An 8,297-nucleotide genomic window follows, 5' to 3' on the forward strand; every position below is an offset into this window, starting at 1 on the left:
TTTACAGACAGAGAAACTGAGGCTACGAAAAGAAAGGTTAAGTAACTAAACCAAGAGTATGTGATACAGACAAAATTAGAATCAAGGCCATCTGAACCCAGCACCCATACGCTACACACCATAGGTATAAAGGACATGATTTGGGCTTACTTTGGAATGAGGCCATAAGGGTTGGGGGGTGGGTTGTTTGTTTTGATTTGATTTGGCACCGGTATCCTCACAAGCATCCTCATTCAGACCCAGGTGCTGCTGCAGTTGTGTGACTGTACGTGGGCCAGGACTCTATTGTCCATGGCTAGAATCCAAAGCTGAGGACAAAGCAGCCCAAACTCCTGGAGGATGCTCCCAGCCCACAGCACAGAACATCAAAGGTCCCCGAAGCCACCTGCATGACAGGCAGGAAAGCTCAGGTGCTTTGCTTACTGGGCCAGTTTTTCTGCTCCCCAAGTCTAGATGAAACTGGCAAGAAAGAAAGGACTTTATAGAAGCCAAATGCCTCCTGCCTATTGGAGGATGCTTCCCTCGGCTCCTCCATGAGTGACCCCCTCACCCACTCACTGTGAGCCAAGTGAGGATGTCCCCACAACCTGGGGGTAGGGCGGGGATGAGTGCCAGTCATACGGGACACTGGCACCTCATTCTCTAGTTGGCCACTATTTTAGACAGGAGACTGTTTCCTGCTCACACAGGTGGAGGGTGATTCATCAAGTCCACTGTCTAAAATGGAAGGGTGGCCAGAGGGGGACAGTGTGGCTGCCCATGTTCCAGCCATCTGAGTGGCCAAAGATGCCTGAGTTTCCCACAGATCAAGTGGACACAGGCCAGGGTAGCTGGCTTGAACTGTTATACTGGTACCTGACCCAAGAGTCCCCAGCAAACTGAAGTTGTGTAGTGCCCTGCCAGGGGCAGGAGGCAGATCTACTGGGACAGAGGACTGGGAAGCATGCAGGTCCCTAAGCCCCCTGAGGATTTCAGCCCTGTACTCCACAAGCCAGCGTTTGGATGCCTGACACACAGACAGTCAGTAGTGGTAGATTGTATTTTCCAAAAGTGGTCACAGCAATATTTCTGGTGCTATGTGCAATTCCAGAACCTTGCCACCTCCCATCAAGAAGCAGCATCTATTTCCCCTCCCTTTGAAGCTGGGTGTGACTTTACGACTGTCTTGAGGAATTGAATGCAGTGAAAGTGATACTGTGTGCTCCTAAGGCTGGATCATAAACAATGTGGCCTCCACCTGGTCCTCTGTCTTTCTCCCTTTCTCACTCCCTCCATCTCTCTCTCCCCCACTCTTCATCCCTTCCCTTCCTCCCCTCTCTCTCTGGATGCTTGTCCTTGGATTCCAGCCACCATCTTGTGAGGAAGCTCAGGCTACATGAAGAGGCAGCAGGTGCTCTGACCAACAGCCCCATCTAAGATCTCAGCTGACAGCCAGACCAATCACCAGACTTAGGAGTGAGTGACGGACCTTTCAAATCATCCAACTCCCGCAGCCCTGGAGCCTCCCCAGCAGAACCAGGTGGAGACAAGATGAGCCATCCATGCTGACCCCTGCCCTAATTGAATACTTAGGAATAAAATAAACAATGCTGTCATTGCTTTAACCCACTAAATTATGGGGTAATTCGTTGTGAAGCCTAAGTAATTGGAACACTGTGCTACCTAGGGAAGCAGTAACAACCAGCAGAAAGAAGACAGTCTCTCAAGCCAGTTAAACAAGAGACTCTCAACCATCTCCCTCCCCCTTCACTCCGCCCAACACACCAGAGAAGCTGCAGGGCTTCTAATAGGAAAATAGACAGTAAATCCCTCACTCCTGCCATTCCAGGGAGAGCAGGGTGGAAGCAGAAGGCAGACCACACTCCTCTTCCCATGGCAGGCGCCCCAGCCACAGCCCTGGCCAACAGCAAAGAAGAAAACCCAGTAAAGGGGGACACTTTTGAATCAGATGTGACTAGGGTTTTACGCTAGAAGAATCTTAGCTGAAAGTAACTAGGAAATATGGAATCTTCTCCAGGTGTCATTCAAAAATCCGTTACCCAGGGAAATGGGAGATTCAACAATACAGTGGTGGGTGGGGGAATGATGGGTGAAAAATAAAACTATTTCATGTATGAACACCTTGGAATTGAAGACTGCCCAATAAAGTGGTTACATCTGTCAAGTAACCACATTTATTCCTCTCCAAGAACCAAGTGCAGGCAGCGCCCTGGGGGGGGGGGGCGGGGCGCGGTGGGAATATTTACTTCAGAAGGTAGATATAAGGTTAGACTTTGTTCTCTGTTCACCTGGAGGTAAAGCTATGTATATTCAGAGACTGTCAATTTTCCTTATTCCCTGAATCCTCTCTCCTAGTGACGTCTTATAGTGGTCATTAGCCAATTCTGCCTCCCACCCCACAGACCAAACCTTTCCTCCTAATGTCCTGCAGATGATTGACCTGTGGGAGAGAAAACTGTGACTCGTTGTCTTTTGAGGATAGTGGAACACATGCTTTAGTTTCCTACAAAGGGCTCCTGCCTTTTCCTGTGAAGCTTTTCCCAATACCCATTCTGGACATTCCCCTTGGTTATCAGCACTGTGACAAGGAAGGATCTGCCTGCTCCATCCTTTTCCAAGCCTTCTGTGACCTCTCAACGGGAAGCTGGGGGAAAACCACCGATTTTGCATATTAAAGGCAACCAGAGCCCAAGAGAGATGTTTGTGTAAGAGGAAGATTCCATGATGTGCCAGTTCCAAGGAAGATAGTCAGCCAATGTTGGGTGAAGCAGTGGCTACCTTCACAATTTAGTAGGGAAGTACTTCTCCAATGAAACATGATGGTCCACGGAAGCCAGGATGGGGAGAGCCCCTTAGGGACATGTCTTTAGATAAGCCTGGGTGGGCATGGCTCACTTTCCCAAACAAAGAAGCACACCTCAATGTCCCTTGTGCACAGCGTCCGAGACAAAGTCAGGGACGCTTCCCTTTGGTGTTAACTCCACCACATTTCACAATACGGAAGTAAAACTTGAGAGCCCGCAGCTTCTAGGGTGCTCTTCAGAAGCTTTCATTTGCTCAGGGCAGCCTGCCAGTGTTTAAGCACTGTGTCTCTTTGTAATGGTAAATCATTACATTTCGTGATCTTTCAACACTTTTACCTTTGAGTTCTTTCAAAACTCTTGGGTGAATGCCACCCGATGTCATCAGCCAAGCTTGTTTGCCAACAGGTCTAGAACCCTGGGGTTACCAACGCTATTTCCTGTAGTCCCTCTGACTATCTGTGGAACAAGCAATCTCATTTCTTGGAATCTAACCTTAGGAAATAATCAGAGATGTCTTTAATGACTATGCGCAAAGATGTGTTGCTTTTCTCATAACGCTACTATGAAATTGTGAAACCTTATTTGATTATTTAAAGTTTATTGTTTTTCCCCCCATATGGATATATGCTCCATCATTTCCTCTGCTGATTAAGATTACGATAAGAATAACAATAATGATGATAACGGTAGGTCACATGAGTGTTTTGGTGTCATGTACTTTGCTACGCACTTTATACACATTATGCCATTTAACCGCCACAAGTCACAAAGACTTTATGAGATTAGCATAATTATCACCATTTTACAGACAAAGAAACTGAAGGCTTAGAGAGGTTATTAACAGTGGAGCTGAGACTTGAACTCAATTCCACTCCACTCTAATTTGTATGCTCTAAATAAGGACACAATGCCTGGTATGCAGTGAAGTTTAAGAGAGGCTAACCCAGTCTCTTAAGCCATTCCATGGAATAGGCTGTATCTCAGAGAAGAGCACACGAGATACTTGTCTAGTGCAGCAGAACATGTTGGTTAGTCCACTTAAATCTATGCATCTAGCCTACTCATCTCAGACAGTATGCTTTTCCCCAGCTGGCACAGCCATGATTTTGTTTAGGTTCTCACTTTCCATACAGCTCACAGGTACTGTATCCCTGATAGTGAATCTTCATCAGTCTCAGCCAATCATGGTAATTCTGTCCTCTATGCATTGATGATCCTTGGTATGAACATGTGATACTATTCTTGCTAAAGAGATGTGGTCTACTAGGAATGGGGGTTTGGAGGAGGAAACCAACAGGGAGTGATAATATTTTCCTTGCTCTTAAAAGGGGACACAAGACAGAAGACAGCCTAGGTTTGTTTACATTCTCTCTTCATATGGTTGTATGAAGAAGAGATGACCGAAACTGTAGCAGCCATCTCGAGAACATGAGGGAAAACAGCCGAAAGCATCTGTCATGTGTGCAGCAAATTTTTCTCACTTGTCTTTTAATTTTGTGATTAACTTTGTAATTTAATTCTGCTATGTGGTATTTTTTCTTTTTAAAAACTGGTTTTAAATGCATTTTAATTTTAAAACCTATTGTTTTTTATGGTTTCTGTTTCTGGTATTGTTTGAGTTGAGTCTTTGTGTTGGAAGTAATAGAAATTGAGCTAAAATAAGCTTAGGCAAAAATGAGAATTGATTAACTCCCAGACTAGAAAGAAGAGAGGTGTGATATAGCACGACAAGAAACAGGGACAAGCATCTCCAGGTCTCTCTTTGCTTCACAACTTACTTTTATCTCCTTGTCAGCTTTATTTTCTCACTCTGACTATATCCAGAAAGCTAGAATCACTTCCAAAGGCAGGGCCGGAACACATATGTCCTTGGTTTCATGAACAGAGAGAGGCTCAAAGAATCTAAAGGTGACTTTGATTAATGGCCAGAGGAATGACTAGCCTGGCTTGGACAAGGAGCTCACCTAGACCAGCCATTGTGGCCAGTATGGGGGGAGGTCACATGAGGACATGACATCTCCTACTCAAACCACATGTCCATGGTGGGGATGGGGAGAGGTTCCTCCAGAGAGGAGGATTTTAACTTCAAAATCTGCCTTGTCTTTGGGCAGACAAGTCCACAAATACTCCCCCAGGTGTCAAGCTTAATAATTCCCCCATCCCTAATGTGTATGAAAGATCATGCCTTTTTTCTCCTATTACTCATATGGTTTTATAGTTCTCACTTAAATTTTTAGTCCATCTGGAATTTATTTTGATACAAGTATAAAGTGCACATCTAATGTTTTATGTTTTCCAGGTTGGTTGCCAATTACCCCAACAATTGGCAACCAATTGTTGATGAGTTATATTATAGAAAGAAGACCAGGCATATTTTCTTCCTTATTGGTACTATATTTTATATTTCTATATGTATTTATATATTTCTATGAATTCACTAATCATTCCTTGTTCCTCTCTTTGTTTCCTCTATTGTTTTATAGAAATAATATTGTTAATTTTCCATCTGGAGCAGTTAATTTACAATTTAGATTTTAGGTTACAGACTATACAAGTGAGATTGGAACTGAACTAGAAAACAATTTAATACTACCCACTGTTGTATACAGTAACTAATGGGACTTTGCAAAAAAGTACCAAAGCATTTCATTTGTATGAAGGATAGTTGCTGTATATTAAGGAAGAACATAACATTGTTATTGCTGCTGTGTGGAAGTTAAATCTGGATGAAAGGGTAAGAATGAATGCTGAGACACCCAAGCAATGGACTTTGCTGGCTGTCTGCCCGCCCACTCTCAGCTCACAGCTAGACTCCCTCCTTTTCATGTTCCATTCCACATGGAAGAATTCCAGGACCTTGCAAATTACACTTTCTGGCCTCCTTTGCCAACAGGAGAAGCTGGTGTCATTTCCTGCGGGGGTAGTGGCAGTAGCAACAGCTTCAGCGGTGGTGACGGCAGGCCAACAAGGGTGGCAGCTGGTGGCAAAGCAGTGATTATGGCTGCAGCGGCTATAGGTGCAGCCTGGGGGTGTGAGTTCATAGGTGCCCAGGACCTGGTAGCTGGACACACAGCCAGCAGGCAGGGTTTGAAGCTCTGGTAGCAGAATAATGCCCACCCTCCCCCAACACACACACACACACACACACACACACAATATCCATGTCCTAATCCTGAAAGCTGTGAACATGTTACCTTTCCCAGGAAAAAAGACTACAAATTCAATCTAGAATTTAGAGATGAGAAGATTATCCTGGAGTATCCAGAGGGGCTCCATGTAATCACAGGTGTCCTTATAAGAAGGAGGCAGGAGTCTCAGAGTGAGAGAATATATAAGGACAGAAGCAGAGTTAGAGATCTGAGGATGCTATGCTGTTAGGTTTTGAAGATGAAGGAAGGGGCTGCATATGGAAAAGGAGGCAGCATATAGAAAAGATGGGGTGAGTGCTGTGGCTCATGCCTGTAGTACCAGCATTTTGGGAGGCCGAGGCAGGAGGATCACTTGAGTCCAGGAGTTTGAGGTTGCAGTGAGCTATGATTGAACCCCCATACTCTAGTCTGGGAAACAGAGCAACACTCGATCTCTAAAAAAAAAAAAATTTTTTTTAAGTTAAAAAAAAATCATGGGTACAAACGTAAGTAAGCAGCAAGTGAATGTATCTGTCTTTTTTTCATTATTCTTGATTAAATGCACTTTTATTTTCCTGGCTTTTCCAATAAATAATAATAACATTTCTGTGGCCTTTTATAGTTGAAGAAGTACTTTTACAAAGATCATTGCATTTAACTCTCACAACCACTCTAAAAGATAGGCATTATTATTATACCCACTTTATAGATAAAATGAATGTGTCTTACTGAAGATAAGGAACCTGCCTGTGACCACTCAGCTAGAAAGGCCCAGGCCAGGGCTCAGCCTTCTAAGTCCATCTCTCATTCCCTCTACTACACTGCTTTGCTCAGTAACCACAGGTACAGAAAAGAATAATAAGTAACACACACACACACTCATTGTGTGAAAAATTTAGGGAAAACTCTCTGAAATTTTTACAGGTCTAGAAATAGGGGAAATATTAAATAATAATATAGCCACTTGCTGGACTACTATAGATAATAAAATGATAAGCATCCACTCTGTGTAGCAAAATTTAAAATGTTAATATGATATTATTTGTTTTTAAGTAGTACACATGATTTCACATCAGTTATTATGCTGGGCTTCTCCAGGGGCCAAGGAACAAAGTTAGACTCCTTTGTTGGCAAGGGATTTATTGTAAGGACATGCAGGCAAGTAGGAAGACAGAGCACAATGGTATCTGCAGCTAAGTCAAGCTATGCAGAGAATAAAACATTGTTTGAGGCCTGAAGGTTATGCAGGCTATCCCCTCTTTAAGCTGTGCGTCCTTAGTACTAAGTGCCTGGGTTCCCATCTGTGTGCTCTGCCATGGTCCTGTGCCAGCCCCTCACTGTCTTTGTCGCTGTAGCTGTTTGGTTTTATTCTCCACCACAAGTGAGCCTCTGCTTACTCATGACTTCCTTCCACCGCCTCCTGCCTTCTGTCACCTGATGGCTTCTGCTTACTAATTTCTGCTTGCTCCCCCCCCCCCATTTTCTCTGTGTGTCTCACATTTAAAATCCCCAAGAAAGAGAACCTCATGGCTTCAATTAGTCACTACTGGTCCAGTAATGGGAGCTCTCAGGCCAGGCCACTTCCTAGTTCTACTGGTCAGCATAGGTACTAGCTGTGCTGCCATCACTCCCACACCTGATCCAATCAGCTCAGGTCCCAAAAGTGATCACATGGTATCAATGTGGCAGCTACTTCCAGCATACCAGCCACCTCTCCAATACAACTATGGTTTTGAACAATATTTAAAATAACATAAACATATAGTTACTTATATATGAAAACAGATAGGAAAAGGATAAATTAAACCTGTCATAGTTGAGTTAGGGTGAAAGAAATATAATTACTTTTCTCCATTTTGCAAATTTCCTTTAATGATATTGTAATTGCTTTGTAGTTTTCAAGCATTTTATTTAAAAAGTAAATCCCCCCAAGCAGTAGGAGTCATGCAACCAAGCTACCAGTTCAGTCTTTCCCATGAACTTGTCTTGGAACAGTAGAGGAAAGTCACAACCATTGAAGTCTGTGGTCACCCTTACACAAAGTGGATCCTTATTCCTGCCTTACCCTGCAAAGCAACAGTGAAGGTTGTAATTGTGGTAGTTTGTGAAAGCACCTCGAAGGCAAAAGTGTCTGTTATTACTCTGAAAACTCCTTTTAAATTGCTATAATAGCATATGCCACATGAGGGAAACACACAATCTTATAACTAGCTTGCTTGTGAAAAGACATCCCTTGTCCACAGGCCAAGTATATGAAAATACCACCCACTCAATTGGCGCACATCTCCAGGGCACTGGGAGAAGCTACCACGGCAGCTTTGTGAAATCAGCCACCCCTGGCTTCACTTTGATCTTCCTCTGTCTA

The sequence above is a fragment of the Microcebus murinus genome, chromosome 19, assembly GCF_040939455.1.
Source record: "Microcebus murinus isolate Inina chromosome 19, M.murinus_Inina_mat1.0, whole genome shotgun sequence".
Lineage (NCBI taxonomy): Eukaryota > Metazoa > Chordata > Mammalia > Primates > Cheirogaleidae > Microcebus > Microcebus murinus.